The sequence below is a fragment of the Canis aureus genome, chromosome 18 (genome assembly GCF_053574225.1).
Source record: "Canis aureus isolate CA01 chromosome 18, VMU_Caureus_v.1.0, whole genome shotgun sequence".
Classification (NCBI taxonomy): domain Eukaryota; kingdom Metazoa; phylum Chordata; class Mammalia; order Carnivora; family Canidae; genus Canis; species Canis aureus.
Genome location: NC_135628.1, coordinates 21,569,570 through 21,585,073, shown reverse-complemented (window position 1 = coordinate 21,585,073; position 15,504 = coordinate 21,569,570).

Here is a 15,504-nt window from a genome sequence, read left to right as displayed (position 1 = left end):
TGATTCCAGGACCCCAGGATCATGACCTGAGCCAAAGGCACATGCTCAACCACTGAACTACCCAGGTGCCCCCAAGATAGGTAAATCTTACCCAACTCTCTAGAAGTATACTGCCCAGAAAAGGGAGCTCCAACCAGACTATCCATGCCAATTTTACTCCTTTGCTGGGTATCCCTTTCAAGACCATTGGCTAATTAATGCCAGCTGCTGGAGGGTCACCAAGATGGCAAGAGGTCTGGAAAATTTGAAAGGGAAGAAAGGCTAAATGAGAGGTGGTGCTGGTCTGGAAAGTGCTCACAGGCTTGTTGGAGAGTGTAACTCAGAAGCACAGCTACCGTGCTTCGCTTGGCTAAAGCACTGTTCTCTTCTCTCCGAGAAATTCATCCTCTTTAATTGAGTTACCTCAGCAGAAGCCAGATCCATTGAACCAGCCTGGGGAAAAAAAAAAAAAAAAAAAAAGCCAGATAGGGGACACACAAGTCCCAAAGGCAAGTACTAGAAAACCTGTCTTATAGATGTGGATTCACTCTGGGTAGTTCCAGAAAGCAGGTCCAGTGGGTAGAGACCACAGGGGAACTTACAAACAGAGCTGAGCAAGCACCCCCAAGATAGGCTGCCTGTGAGGTCCTGGGCATGTCCAACCCCCTAGATTGTCAAAGACTCGAGAACTAATGGCTGGGGAAGCCAAAGGAGACGACAATGGGTCCTTTCCCGCTCTATGATAATAATTCAAATGCATCCAAATGGTAGGCATCCCACCCGCCGTAATAGCTCTTGGTCTTAGATCCACTCAGTCAGCATTTGAGTTGTTTTCTGTCTAATTATTCCATAACCCATTCTGATCTTACCATGAACTGGATTAGCTCTTTCAGTGTAAATTGTGGCTCCCAGAGAATTAAAACAGCTGTCCAGGCTTAGGTTTCACGATTTATAAGGTATGCCATGCATTCCACTAATAAAAAGCAGCTTACAGCAGATGCATATAGTTTGTTTTTTTTTTTCTATATCCCAGACAGGTCATAGTTTGCTACCTCTCCTATAAACAGTCTACCATCTTTTCAAGATTTTCTCTCACATGCACTTTAAAGCATTTCCATATTCCGCAAACAGAGGTGTTTCAACTACCTTTGATGGAAGCCCACAAGATAGTAAACCTAAAGATTCATATAAACAGCCACAGGCAGCTCTTCTTTGATACTGTGCAATACAATCCTGAAGAAGACACCACAAATAAGTCACAATATTACATGTCACTTTAAAACCACTGAATGAAAAAATAAAATAAAATAAAATAAAACCACTGAATGTAGACTAAAGGCTGTGAAAAGGTTTTGATAAATGCCAACTCCACCCTGAACATCATGAGAAAGGTGAGGCACCATGCCCATGCCTTTTCTTAAGTCTGGAGATTTCTTTTCTGAGCAGTCATTAAGCCAGCGACAATGGTATAGATTTGTGTGAGTTGCTCAAATTTTCTTAGCAGCAATCCTGAAACCCAAACCCCTCTGATAACATTTTTAAAAATCTGCGGTTGGCAAATTTTTAAATGTCGAGGCCATGCTAATTTATTTTTGCAAACTGCTCCAGGGAAGCCAGCCATCAGCCCAAGCCTTCCCTGCTGGCAGGAGAAAGATTTCAGAAAGTCCTCCAGAGCTGATGGCAGAGCCCAGTGGGCTCTCTCTGTCCCTTCCCTGGCACCATTTGATGTCACTGTGAAACTTTCTGCTTCTGCTGCCGGTATGGGCATCGTGTCAAATCTGGTTCGACACTTCAGAGTGTGCTAAGTCAGAACAGGTGCAGGAATGAAGTACCTGCCTTGTCCCCATATTTGCATATTTCAGCTCCCGAGCAAGCTGGCCCAGGTGAGCTTCCTCCTTTCATCTGCCATTGCTCTGCTCAGCCCAAGACCGGTTGTCTGCCCAGCAGGACCTGAACCAGTTGCTTCATCCTTGTCATTTGATGAATTACTGACAACATGTTTGAAGCTGTCCTTTCATTCTTAAGAGGCAACTTCTTTCTGTGGTGGAGTCACTTCTCCCTTCAGAACCTACAGTTTGGGGACGACCAAGACTTGGCCCTGAGCCCGTGGCCGGAGACTGTCATAAAAGGGAGGCAGTTGTGGGTTTGGCCATAGGAGTGTCTCTCCACCTTTCTCCTCACCCAGAGTGGAAGCACAGGCCTCCCTGTGGGAGGGGAAATAAGAAGCTGACTCAGATCACAAAGAACCTTCACGATGAAAAGTGAGAACTTCAGCATCTCATGCTTTCTAAGTGGACAGTACCAAGTACTCACCTACTGTTTAAGGTTAATAATGATTATGAATTAGGGGCTGGCTCCCAAACTGACATGGGCTGCGGTTGCTGCCAATGAGGGAAAATCAAAGCAGTCTATTAATGACATCAAGGTCTCGTAGACGCCAGTGAGGTTTGCTTTTAACACACCAAACTGCTCCGTGACCTCACAACAGAAATGTCTGAGCCAAGGGCTGGGATCCACCAGACCGGTCTGGAGGCGGTGCTGAGACAGGCAGAGGGATATAATCAGAGGTGAGAGGTGGAAACAACTAGATGCCCAATATCCAGAATGATCTAATGCACAAGCACAGTGCTGAGGATGTGCCCTAGAGAGGATCTAGCAGAGGTGAGAACAACAGGCATTGGCAGAGTTAGAGAGGAAGGCAGGATGCTGACATTCTCAAAATAATGGGGGGGGGGGCAGTTTGCTCCTGGGGTCTCAGTTGCTTAAGCATCCAAGGAGGCTCGGATCATGATCTCAGGGTTGTGAGATTGAGCTCTGCGTTGGGCTCCATGTTGGGTATGGAGCCTGCTGAAGATCCTCTCTTTCCTCTCCCTCTGCCCCTCCCCATCCCCTCTTTCCTTCTCCCACTCTCTCTGATCACCATCATCATCATCATCATCATAATGTTTTTAACAAAAAACAAAAAGATATTTCTGGAACCCAAAATAGAAAGGACCAGATTCTTTCAAAACAAAAATGGGAGTGGGTAGATGAAGGAAGCAAGGACCCTTAAAAGCAGTTCTGCGAATACCCACCATTTGCTTCAATGTGGATGGAACTGGAGGGTAATTTGCAGAGTGAACTAAGTCAATTGGAAAAGGACAATCATCATATGGTTTCACTCACACGTGGAATATAAGAAATAATGGAAGGGATCATAAGGAAAAGGAGGGGAACTGAGTGGGAAAAGTTAGAGAGGGAGACAAACCATGAGAGACTCCTGACTCTGGGATACAAAGGGTTGAGTAAGGGGAGTTGAGCAGGGGGAAGGGGTGACTGGGTGATGGGCACTGAGGAGGGCACTGGATGGGATGAGCACTGGGTGTTATACTATATATTGGCAAGTCAAACTTAAATAAAAACAAATGTAAAAAAATAAATAAAAAGCAGTCCTAGTCTGGTATGAGCCAGTTCTATAAGGAGATGAAATACATCCCCTAGTCATCCATGGGGGGGGGGGGGGGTGGAGCTGGGGCATTGCACTGCGCAGGCTGGTGAGGACTGGTCCTCAAGGGCTGGTTTCCTTCCCAGGAAATGGTGGAGCCCCTGGCTGCAGAGAGCCAGGCAGCCGGTTGGCATGGAGGCAACTGGACATTGTGATATGTGGACACCCAGCTCAGTTTGCCTGGCTATTTCCGGCACTCTCCCCACCCCACCATCACCAAGCTATTATGGAGAGCAAGGAAAGATATGTTTAATGATCCTAGGGAAGGTTTCCCTTTTCTCTAGAATGGGCGAAATCTTCTTTTCTTATGTAAAAAATAAATAGAAAAAAAAGCTGAAAAAATTATAAACTGATAATAAGTTTAGTTGAAACCTTAGTGACTATTCTAAAGCCATCAGGGTGAGGGACACATGGGAACCACTGGAGAAGGAGGCCAGGAGGAGAAATCAGGTAACCCAGGTACACAGACACCCAACTTGGCCACTACCTGCTTTGAACCCAGGAGATAGCAGCGGACCATGAACTGGGCCTGTTGCCATGGAAGGGGGTGCTATAACCCTCCCGATTCTAAACTGCCCGGTGTCCAGGGAGTTCAAGCCCCAGCCCTCTCCATGCTGTTCTGCTGACCTGCTGTGTCCCTTCCCTCCCCGCTTTTGCTGCTGCCCATCTGCTCTGGAGCACCTACTGCCCTCCCCACTGCTTATCCAGTTCTCCCCTCAAATCACAGAGCTGTTCTCTGAGCCCATGATTAATTCCAGGTAACGCCTGGCTCTCTACTATGTGCCAGACACTGCTCTGAGTGCTTTCGCGCATCTTAACTCCTTTAACAACCCTGTGCAGTAGGTATTATTTTTATCCCCATTTTATAGCTAGAAAGAATGGGGCACAGAGAGGTGGAGGGACTTGCCCAAGTACACGCAGCTAGTGAGCAGCAGAGCTCTAGGATTTGAACCGTGGAGGTCTGGCACAGACATCTGTGCTCTCAACCATTATCCTGCCTCTCAACACCAGCCTGTCCTAGGCCCGATGTTAGGTGGTGCAAGTTCATTTAGAGGCCCTATTGGTTTAGCCAATGAGGCTTCCTGCAAGCACACTCCGCCCTGCCTAACCTCTGAGCCCATCAGGACCAAGGCGGCTAATGGCTGGGATCCTGGCATCCTGCCCAGCTCTTGCCAGGCTCCTTCCCATGGAGCTTGACGCTAACCATCTATCCCCTACTGATGGGTCCTGCTGAATACAAACCTCTCACCTGGGACCACTGTCCTGGACCCTGGCTGACTTTGAGTACCACCTCTAGCCGGCTGCCCCAGACACAGCACGCCCGGCACAAAGCTGGGCCCTCTTAACAGTGAGATGGCCCAGGGGTTCCACTTTGTACCAGGATCGAGTCCTACATTGGGCTCCCTGCATGGAGCCTGCTTCTCCTCTGCCTGTGCCTCTGCCTCTCTCTGTGTCTCTCATGAGTAAATAAACAAAATCTTTAAAAAGAAAGAAAGAAAGAAAGAAAGAAAGAAAGAAAGAAAGAAAGAAAGAAACCAATGGGTAGGTGGAGTCTGTTAGAGAGGATGCTTCTCCCAGAGGCCACATTAATGGAACATGGTCAAATCTCTGACCTCAGAGCGTCATTGAAGGAATCCTCTGCATCCTCTCTCCCTGTGACCTCCTGACCACGCTGATGGGGGTGGAGATGAGACAGCAGTGTGACCCAGAGGAAGACCATAGGGGGCCACCCTAGCAAAGAGCCAGGAGGAGCGCTGGAGGCCACCAGGCCCCTCCACATTGTGGGGGGTCCTCCTGCCTCATCCAGCAAATTCTCTAGGACTGAGGGAGTGAGGAACACTGACTGATATTTGCTGGCTTGGCTTTAGCTTTCCTTCCCAGGAACATAATCTCAATTCAGCGTTTCCAGGGAACTATTGCCAGAAATATTGCCAGTTCTGCTGTCCAGGGCTTTTATGAGAGTACAGGCCGCTTGTGGCCACTGAGGACAATTGTCCTGCTTCCAATTGTCCTGAGGACAATTACCTGGTGAGAAACACATGCATATCTTCATAAGTAATACTACTTTAAGTATCCTAGACACGAAAACAGCATTCTCCTAAACATGTCCTAAGTATAAAGAATTATAAGGGCAGCCCTGGTGGCGCAGCGGTTTAGGTGTGATCCTCGAGACCAGGGATCGAGTCCCACATTGGGCTCCCTGCATGGAGCCTGCTTCTCCCTCTGCCTGTGTCTCTGCCTCTCTCTCGCTCTCTCTGAATGAATAAATAAATAAATCTTAAAAAAAAAAAAAGAATTATAAAAGGGGGAAAAAAAGGTGTGGGAAAGGGTGGAACTAGGGTGGACCCCCTGGTTGGGGATTCCAGTGCCCGCTCACATGTTGAGGCCGCTGGGAGGTTCTGCAGCAAAGAAGCCTGTTCAGTTTCATTGAACTCTGTATCCCCCAGGCTGGGCGCGGGAGTGATTGGAGAGTGACTACTTAATGGGTAAAGGGTTTCTTCTGGGGGTGATGGAAAAGTTCTGGAATCAGGAGTGATATTTGTACAACATTGTGCATGTACTAAACGCCACCGAATTGAACACTTTAATGTAGCTTAAGTGGTACATGTGATGTTCTTTCTCTGAGAGAGAGAGAGAGGAGGGAGGAAGGGTGTACCTAAGATGGGGTGCAGCGGGAAGTTCATGGCACCTCCTATGAGGCAGTCTTGCCAGAAAAATCCACCTCCACTATGCCTCTAGGGCTACCAGCTTATAGGAAAAATTGGGGAAAGAGGAACATTCAACAAATGCAGGCAGATGTATTCAGCAAAATTGAAAATGAGGGACATTTAAGGGATAAATCACCAGGCTTCTTCAACAAATAAAAGACAAGGAAAAAAAAAGAGGGAGGGTGAACAGTCAGTTTAAAAGATTTACAAGACTTATCAGCCAAATGCAGCATATGATCCTGATTTAAATGAATCAACTAATTTTTTAACGTATTAATGCAACAACCAGGGAAATTTGCATACTGACTGGATTTTTTATGATATTAAGGAATTATTGTTAAACCTGTAGGTCTGATAATGGCATTATGGTGATGAAAAATAGAAAGATTTTATTTTTAGAAATACATACTGAAGCATTCACAGATAAGAGATGTCTGGGGTTTGTCATAAAGTAATTCAGTATAAGGAGATGGGAGATGGGGTCCTGGGTGGCTCAGTCAGTTAAATGTCTGAACCTTGGTTTCAGCTCAAGCCATGATCTCAGGATGGTGAGATCAGGCCCTACGTCAAGCTCCATGCTCAGCGCAGTCTGCTTAGGACTCTTTCCCTCTCCCTCATTAGCTATGAATTGATCATTACTGGAAGCTGGGTGTCCTAAATTTATATAAAGTCTAAAAATGTCCATATAGGAAGCATTTAAAAAATACATTGTTGATGGGATGCCTGCATGCCTCAGTGGTTGAGTGTCTGCCTTTGCCTCGGAGCATTGTCCTGGAGTCCCGGGATCGAGTCCCACATTGGGCTCCCTACAGGGAGCCTGCTTTTCCCTCTGCCTGTGTCTTTGCCTCTCTGTATGTGTATCTCTCATGAATAAGTAAATAAAATCTTTGAAAAAACTAGACCCAGAGATTATAAGATCAGGATTTTTATATTTTGTTTTCCATCCTTCCTGCCATATTTGGAAAAGAAAATACCATTCTCATAAAGCAGAGTAGAGTCAAGGAAAGCAGAAATAAAAAGCATTTCTTGAATGTTTGCAGCGTGCATGTATTAATTTCTTATTCACAAACCTCTAAGAGCTTCCCATCACACTCAGAGTAAAATACAAATTCTTCACTATGGTCTGTGATGGGTCCAGTATGACTTGGTACCTGATACAGTTCTCCCTTCCTACTGCACTGGCCTATTTTTTGAAAACAGTTGGTGCTCCCCTGCCACAGGGCCTCTGCACTCACTATTTTCATTACCTGGAATACTCTTTCCCCCAGCTAGCCGTGTGGTTCTCTCCCTTACTTGACATCAGACTTTCCCTAGGCACTTCCTTATGTAACACAACTGTGAGCTCCCACACACATACCATCACTTACTTCTCCTTTATCTCTTTTTTCCCCTCTTTTGTTCATATTTTTTAGCATTTTTCACCCTCTGACAAATTATTTGTTGATTGCCTCAAATGGACTGTGGACTCCAGGCAAATGGACTGAGGACTCCAGGAGACCTGGGCTTTGTTTTATTCACAAAACAATACCTAACATACAGTAGGTGATCATTAAATATTTATTGAATTAATTAATTAAATTCATACCACAAACTGTGTAGGTAAACATGCCTATGTATCTTGAGGGGCTGAAATGTATTTCCATACTGGCCAAGACCCTCCCAGATTAGCTGGATGTAGTTAAACTGGGCCAAGAGGTCTGTAGAGCAGTCAAATGCCTTGCAGTGAGCGAAGACTCCTAGTTCACTCCAACCTACGGGAAGGACATCTGGAGGAGATCTTCTAGAGCTCTGTTGAGGCTGATGACTGTTCTCTTCTTGAGAAGAGCAAGATTAGATGAAGGTCCCCTGAGGGGTGTCAGCATCTGCTGGAAACTTGGAAGAAATGATACAGTTGGATGGAGTGTTTAGGGGTCACAAAAATGCTATGGATTCAGATTGATTCTACAGACGGTTTGAGACATTTAGAGGAATTTGTTTTCAGGGGAGAGCCAGACAATACATGAATGGATAAGCAATTCTGAGTGGTAATTACCCTTCTGAGGCAATACTGTGTGAGAGAACTGGTCCTGATAGCTGTAGAACACATTTTGTTTTTTAAAGATTTTATTTATTTATTCATAAGACACAGACAGAGAGAGAGAGAGAGAAAGAGAGAGAGACAGGCAGAGGGAGAAGCAGGCTCCATGCAGGGAGCCCAATGTGGGACTCGATCCCAGGACTCCAGGATCATGCCCTGAGCTGAAGGCAGCGCTAAACCGCTGAGCCACCCAGGCTGCCCTGTAGAACATATTTTGAAGAATTTCATTTCTACCCAGGATGACCTTTTGTTTTTTTGTTTTGTTTTGTTTTGTTTTTGACCTTTTGAATTACTCTTCAGGTTGCTGTCCAAAGGGATCTCGGTGTTTTTTTTTTTTTTTTTTGGGGGGGGCGGGGGTTGTTTGTTTGTTTTCCCAAAGGAATCCAGGTAGCTAGGACCCTCCAAACCCAGCTCAGACAACTCACATTTCAGAAGCTGGGCTTTGTGTGTTCTGTCTCTATCCTAAAACCACAGAGGAGCTGAGTTTCTGTAAGTAATAGAAGAGAGTTAGTGAGCTTCTCTGCTGGAGAAACAGCATGGTTGAAATAGTGGAACAATGAGAGGGGAACTGGGTCTCATCCACTGCCACCTTCCTAAAAAGCTGTACTGCAAAATGATGTGTTAATGATCTAAATATTTAAATCAACAAGGTGATCTTGCTGGTTACAAGATTTCTGTCGGAAATATTTGGGGAAAATAAATAATCCTTAACTTACAGTTTCAAAAATGAAACACATCTCTATACTTTCAGTTTTCACATGGCAAAACATCTCTTTGCATCAGCCAGTTTCTGATCCATCAGCCACCTTGCCGAATTTCAGTGTCAGCTATGCCAAATAATCATCCCTTGGCTGTGAAAAGATTTTCTGGCAGGCTCTCAAAGACAAGGACAGATGGCATTCCATTGGGGCTACTCCCAGCTCTTTGTTTTAGCAAATATTGACACTTTTGTGGGAAACAGATCCAGATCCTGTTTCTTCCTAAACTCATCTTGGCAATCCTGAAGGTTTGGAGAGATGTAGTTCAATAGAATTGGGAAAGTGCACTTGCTGCTGAATTAAAAAAGACATACATTAAGGAAGGTGATGTTCACAGTTAATGGGTGTTTGTAAAAGTCACAAAGTAGTAAGCGATATTCTATGATCACAAATCACTGTCAAGCAGAAATGAGAGAGGATAAGCAGGAAGAGGGGAGACAAGTGACAAAAAATTCAAACTTTTTTAAAGATTCCCAAAATATGTATAAAAACAGTTTATCAGGGAGTTCCAATAGTGAAAATATGACAACAACCTAAACATTCATCAGTAGCAAATTGTTTCACTAAGTCAAGATACATTCATATTAGAGGATATATTATTGCAGCCTATAAAGATGACAGTGAGAGAAGACTCCTAGTTCACTCCAACCTACAGGAAGGACATCTGGGGGAGATCTTCTAGGGCTCTGGTGAGGTTGATGACTGTTCTCTTCTTAAGAAGAGCAAGATTAGATGAACGTCCCCTGAGGGGCGACAGCATCTGTTGTGTATAGCTATATTTGTTTAATATGGAAGATGTAATTAATATTAGTGGTTTGAAAAAAGCAGGTACAAGAAATTTGTTACAAAACCAAATTATTTTTTATAAAATTATTATAGAACTCATATAAGTTATATAAATAATAAAATTATTTTTATAAAAATTAGGTGCATGTGGGTAACACTAAAAAAGTATTTGTCTTTGGGTGGTGAAATTCTAGGTGATTTTATTTTATTTTTTTTTAAGGTTTTATTTATTCATTCATGAGAGACACAGGCAGAGGGAGAAGCAGGCTCCATGCAGGGAGCCTGATGCGGGACTTGATCCCCTGTCTCCAGGATCAGGCCCTGGGCTGAAGGTGGCACTAAACCGCTGAGCCACAGGGCTGCCCCCCTAGGTGATTTTAAATCCTATTTTTATTTCTGCATTTCCTATTGATGCTGTTTTCCAGGGAGCATATATTGGTTCTATCATTAGGAGGAAATGGAAAAGTTATTTCAAGTTGTAAAAAGGAAGTCACAGGTAACTTTTAATCAACTTCTGCAAAAGCCTGAGGCAGTGTTTTGCTGGGGGAAAGGGGGAGGGACAAAACAGAGTCAGTGCAGAGGGTAGATCAGCCTCAAAGGTAAGACACTGGGGCAAGGTAAAGGGTTCAGATGGCTTCCAAGCCAAGCCTCCCGCCCATCTGCCCTCACCTGAACTGGCCTGAAAGCCAATGTCGAAACTACCCCTTTCAGCAACACTCCCTCCCATACCCTGGCTTGGAGGTTGCCGTGAACTTGGCAGCACCCAGAGTGTCCCAATCTTTACTCAGGGGAAAAGATAGTTCTTATATAATAACAAGAACAACAACAACAACAACAACAACAAGAAGGAAATAGAAAACTTGTATTTGTTTTCTAGAAATGCCACAGCAAATGACCATGCCAAAAGCCTGGGGACTTGAAATGGAACTGTATCTCTCTGGTTGGGAGATCAGAAGTCTGAAATCAAGGTGCTGGCAGGGCTGTGTGCGTCCCCCTGAAGGCCCTAGGAGAGAACCCTTCCTTGCCTCTTCCAGCTGCTGATGGCTCCTGGTGCCCACTGGCTTATGGCAGCACTGCTCTGATCTCTGCCTGTCTTCACACTGCCTCCTTCTCTGTGCATCTCTGTGTCCTCTTCTGTCTCCTATAAGGACACTCTTGAGGGATTCAGGGCCCATCCTAATGCCAAAAGATCTCTCGTCTCAAGCCTCATCTTATTATATCTGCAGAGACCCGATTTCCAATTTAGGCCACAGCCTGAAGTTTGGGGTGGATGTGAATTATGTGAACTATTCGGCCCACTATAATACCATAGACAACATTTGTTTAAAAGGGAGGTGGAGGGATGCCTGGGTGGCTCAGCAGTTGAGCGCCTGCCTTCAGCCCAGGGCGTGATCCCAGAGTCCCAGGATCAAGTCCCCTCTGCCTGTGTCTCTGCCTCTCTCTCCCCCTCTCTCTCTCTCTGTCTCTGTGTCTCTCATGAATAAATAAATAAAATCTTTTAAAAATAAAAAGGAGGTGGAAGGCTAGCAGGGGTTGGGGGTGGGGGGGCTCAGAATTGGCTCCATAGGGCCCAGAAGGCCCTGCCTCTATCTTGTAGTTTGTCATTCAGAAAGCTGCCTTAGAGTTGAGATCTGATAGGGTTGCTGGAGTACAGGAAAATAAAGAATTAGAAAACAGCAAGGACAAAGAAACTGTTAAGCACGAATTGGTTAACAATGTGAATTAGCACAGAGAACATTATAGCTGCTATCAAAAATGCAAATATGCTTGAAGGAGAAGATCAAGGAAATGAGAGAATTCAGGTGCTAAACTAAGCATCAGTTCAGGAAATAAAAAGGGCATTAACTCTACTAAATAATGATCAGGTCATTGGCCTCAAGACTAGTTTCTTATATAGCAAAGGAGCAATAAATCGGGCCTCTAGAAACTGGATTTCTATTGAGTCCCGATTAGGAATTCTCGGGTTTTCTACTTTCTGGATGATCAGTGAGTTTCCCCACAACCCAACTTATGTGCAGCTTCCCACCATCAAATAGTGTGAAGTCGTAGAGTGAAGATCAAGGTGATAGACTTTCCAAATGTCATCCGGCAGGTATGTGTACTAACAGAAAAAGTAAGGAAGCTCTACGCTTTCATGTTCCCCTTCCAGTTGGAGGTTGAATCAAGAGTAGAATGTATTTTCTTTTCTTTTTTTTAGAGTGTATTTTCTTTTCCAAAGCTATGCGGTGGACTTAAAGCTTAAGGACTAAAAGCGTTCGAGTCAAGTGAGAACATGAGTTTGATAGGAATCAAGCATAACTCCTCATTCACTGCCAAGACTTTCAGAGACATCGAAAGCAAGAAGGGGAGTTAGAAGCCCGTCCAGTTCAATTTCTCTGTGCAGGTAAGAGGTCCAAAGTCCAGATTTATAGGTCCCCCTTCCAAAATGACTTGTTTGGGCCAAACTAGGATTAGAAACAGGAGCCCCAAGCTTGCTTCATGATATGCTTTAAATGTTTTCACCAGGCAGCACTCCTTAAACACCTAGACTGTCAGGGTAAAGTGCTACTCTACTTTGAGTAAGTTACTCCAGGTTTGCATTAGTGTATCAAATTCCGATGAGTTGCTAAAATAGTGCCTTCAGTCAGAAATAGCTAGATACCAAGGAGGTGCTGAGCGAGTGGTTTCTAAGTGAATAGAATGTAGACCAAGGGGCAGATGTGTCCAAGACAGGTATCCATGTTCTCTTGGTCTTAGGAGCACCACTAGGTCCCACCTTCCAGCTTCCTTTGCTTTTAAGCGTGGCCATCAGGCTGAGTTCTGGCCAATGGAATGTGGAAGTCATGGGTGCCATTTCCAGGCCCAACCCATAAAATCTTCCTATGCTTGGTCTTTACTCTCTTCTCCATCACCAGCTGAATGGAGAAGATGCTGAGGACCTGGAAAAAGACAGAGCCACAGTAAGGAAAGGGCCTGTGTCCTCAAATGACCTAAAACAGTAGAGACTCCCCTTATCCCAAACATTTTTTGAAGAGTGAAATAAGAAAGAAGTAAAGCCACTGAGATTTGGGGATTATTTAATGTAGTGGTTAGCTGCTCTGGTTAGGTTTGTGTGGGCAGCTCACCAGAACCAGGCCCAGAATAGTTTAGGGGCTAGGCCCTTTGGTTGTGATGGACAGGACCAAGGTTGGCAATGCTAATTCCCTTTGTCCCAAATGCATATGCTGCAAACTTGCACATTTCTCATTCTTGGTTGATCAGCATCACTCTGTCCCCTAGACCTCTCTTGCTAACTTCCTTTCTATCCTCTGCAGTACCCCCCAACCCCACCCCCAGCCCCACATACTTCCTTGCACACATGGCAACTTTAAACTATGGAAGCTTAACCTGAATGTAAGAATTCTTTTTTAAAAAATTTTTATTTATTTATTTATTCTTGAGAGACACAGAGGGAGAGGCAGAGACATAGGCAGAGGGTCTTTGTGCATGGAGCTCGATATGGGACTCGGTCCCAGGACTCCGGGATCACTACCTGAACCAAAGGCACATGCTCAACCACTGAGCTACCCAGGTCCCCTGAATGTAAGAATTCTAATTCACACTACAGAGACTGAGTGGAAGGCAGCAGGGCTCCTTAGCCTCTTGTTTAAGGCTTGTTTAAGGCTGGCAAAGGCCCAGCCTTAAACAAACCAATTTCTCACATAAGGAATCAGATTCCCAAATCAGTGGCGTGACTTTCACCTTGTTCACATCCTGCTTCCCTAAGAAGACTGCAAGATAGAAATCAAAACTGTGTCCTAAATACAGGAGTGGTTAGTTTTGTGTCAAAGATCAAAATGGAAGAGCATCGTATGAGGAACAAACCAACACTTTGTTTTCCCTGAATCTTTGCAGAGAAGATTTTAGCAGATCGGACACTTTCAAAAGCTATGGGAAGAAGGCATTGATTGAAGAATGGCATCCCCTCCTCCCAGAGGAAGAGGAGGGTGAGTAGTGAGAAAACAAGTGACACAGCCCAGAGGAGGTGTAGCCTACAGTGAAAAGTGGAGAGCTTGTGGGTTTGAATTCTGACTCTGCCATTTAGCACCAGCATGTCACTGAGCACAGGGTCTTATGTCCTTGAGCCTCAGTGTCCTTATCTAGACAACATAAAATAGAGGTATGACTTCATACCTACTTCACAGAATTTCAATAATAATAATAATAATAATAATAATAATAATAATACACATGAGAAGGGCCCAGCTTATAGTGGGGTTCAGCACGTCGTAGCTTCTACTGTGAATGCTGTGTGTGAGCACATGGCGGATGGTCATCGTCATTACAACATCCAAAAGAGCTTTACAGCCAAACTTTCAGAAGATTATAGACTAACAAGAGGACAGACTCTTTCTCTTGATTAGGTATCAGTTGATTCATCATCACCAAGACAGGTTACTAGACTGCAAATGAGGCCATTCATAAATCTATTTTGCAGAAGCCTTCGGCAAAATTTCTCAACTGCTGAGTCATTTAAATTCTAGTGTTACGCCTGTTTTGAAACTAACTATGCTTAATTCTTCCTCCTAGATAAAATGACTTACATCTTAATTCAGGTGTTGGACTTTTAGTAGGCCATTTTGCTTAATCATTGGAATTTCTATTATAAATTTAAATTTCCTGTGGCTAACATTAGCAGAAACGTTCAACAGAAGGATGCCAAAGTTCTAATCTGTTTTAGTTTTTTGTGTTTTTTTTGATGATTTTGGATAGATACTTATAACAAATTGCCACCGAAGAAGGCATTGGTGCTCCATTTATAGAAGCTGTTTTTGGCTATATTTTCATGATAACTATCTTTCATGCCAAGTTACAATCTTACATTTAAAATTGGAGTAAACTAGGGACACCTGGGTGGCTCAGTGGTTGACTGTCTGCCTTCAGCTCAGGTCATGATCCCAGGGTCCTGGGATCAAGTCCCACATCAGGCTCTCCATAGGGAGCCTGCTTCTCCCCCTGCGTACGTCTCTGCTTCTCTCTGTGTCTCTCGTGAATAAATAAAATATTTTTAAAAAAATAAAATAAAATTGGGGTAAACTAGATTATTGCATCTAAGGACCACAATGTACCACTGCAATGTTACTTCATAGTTATAAATTATTCATTGACTGTATAACTAACTGTGCAGCACAACTGTAGTCCCCTTCTGACACAGGGTGTTAGTTATCTAGGCTGTGTAACAAGGTACCCCAAGACTTAGTGTGGCTTGAAAGAACATTTATTACCTTAGAGTCCTTTCTGGGTCAGGTATCCATGTGCCACTTAGTTTTGTCCTTGGCTTCAGGGTCTTTTACAGATACAATTGATGAGCCAGAGAGGGCTACAGTCATCTTAGACCTCAATTGGGGAAAAATCTGCTTCAAAACTCACTCAAGTGGCTGTGGGAAGGCCTCAGATTCTCACTGTCTATTGGGCGAAGATGCTAGTGTCTTGCCACATGAGCTTCTACATAGGGCTAACTCACAACATAGCAGCCCTCTCCAAGAAGGAGAGAATAAGAGATGCAGAGAGGAGGTAACTGCTATGGTCTGAATTTTTGTGTGCCCCCAAAATTCATGTGTTGAAATCCACCCCCCCAAGATGATGCTATTAGGAGGTAGGACCTTTGGGAAGGGGTTAGGTCGTAAAGGTGGAACTATCATGAATGAGACTAGTGCCCTTAAAAAAACCACTGGGCAAGCTCCCTTGTCCCTT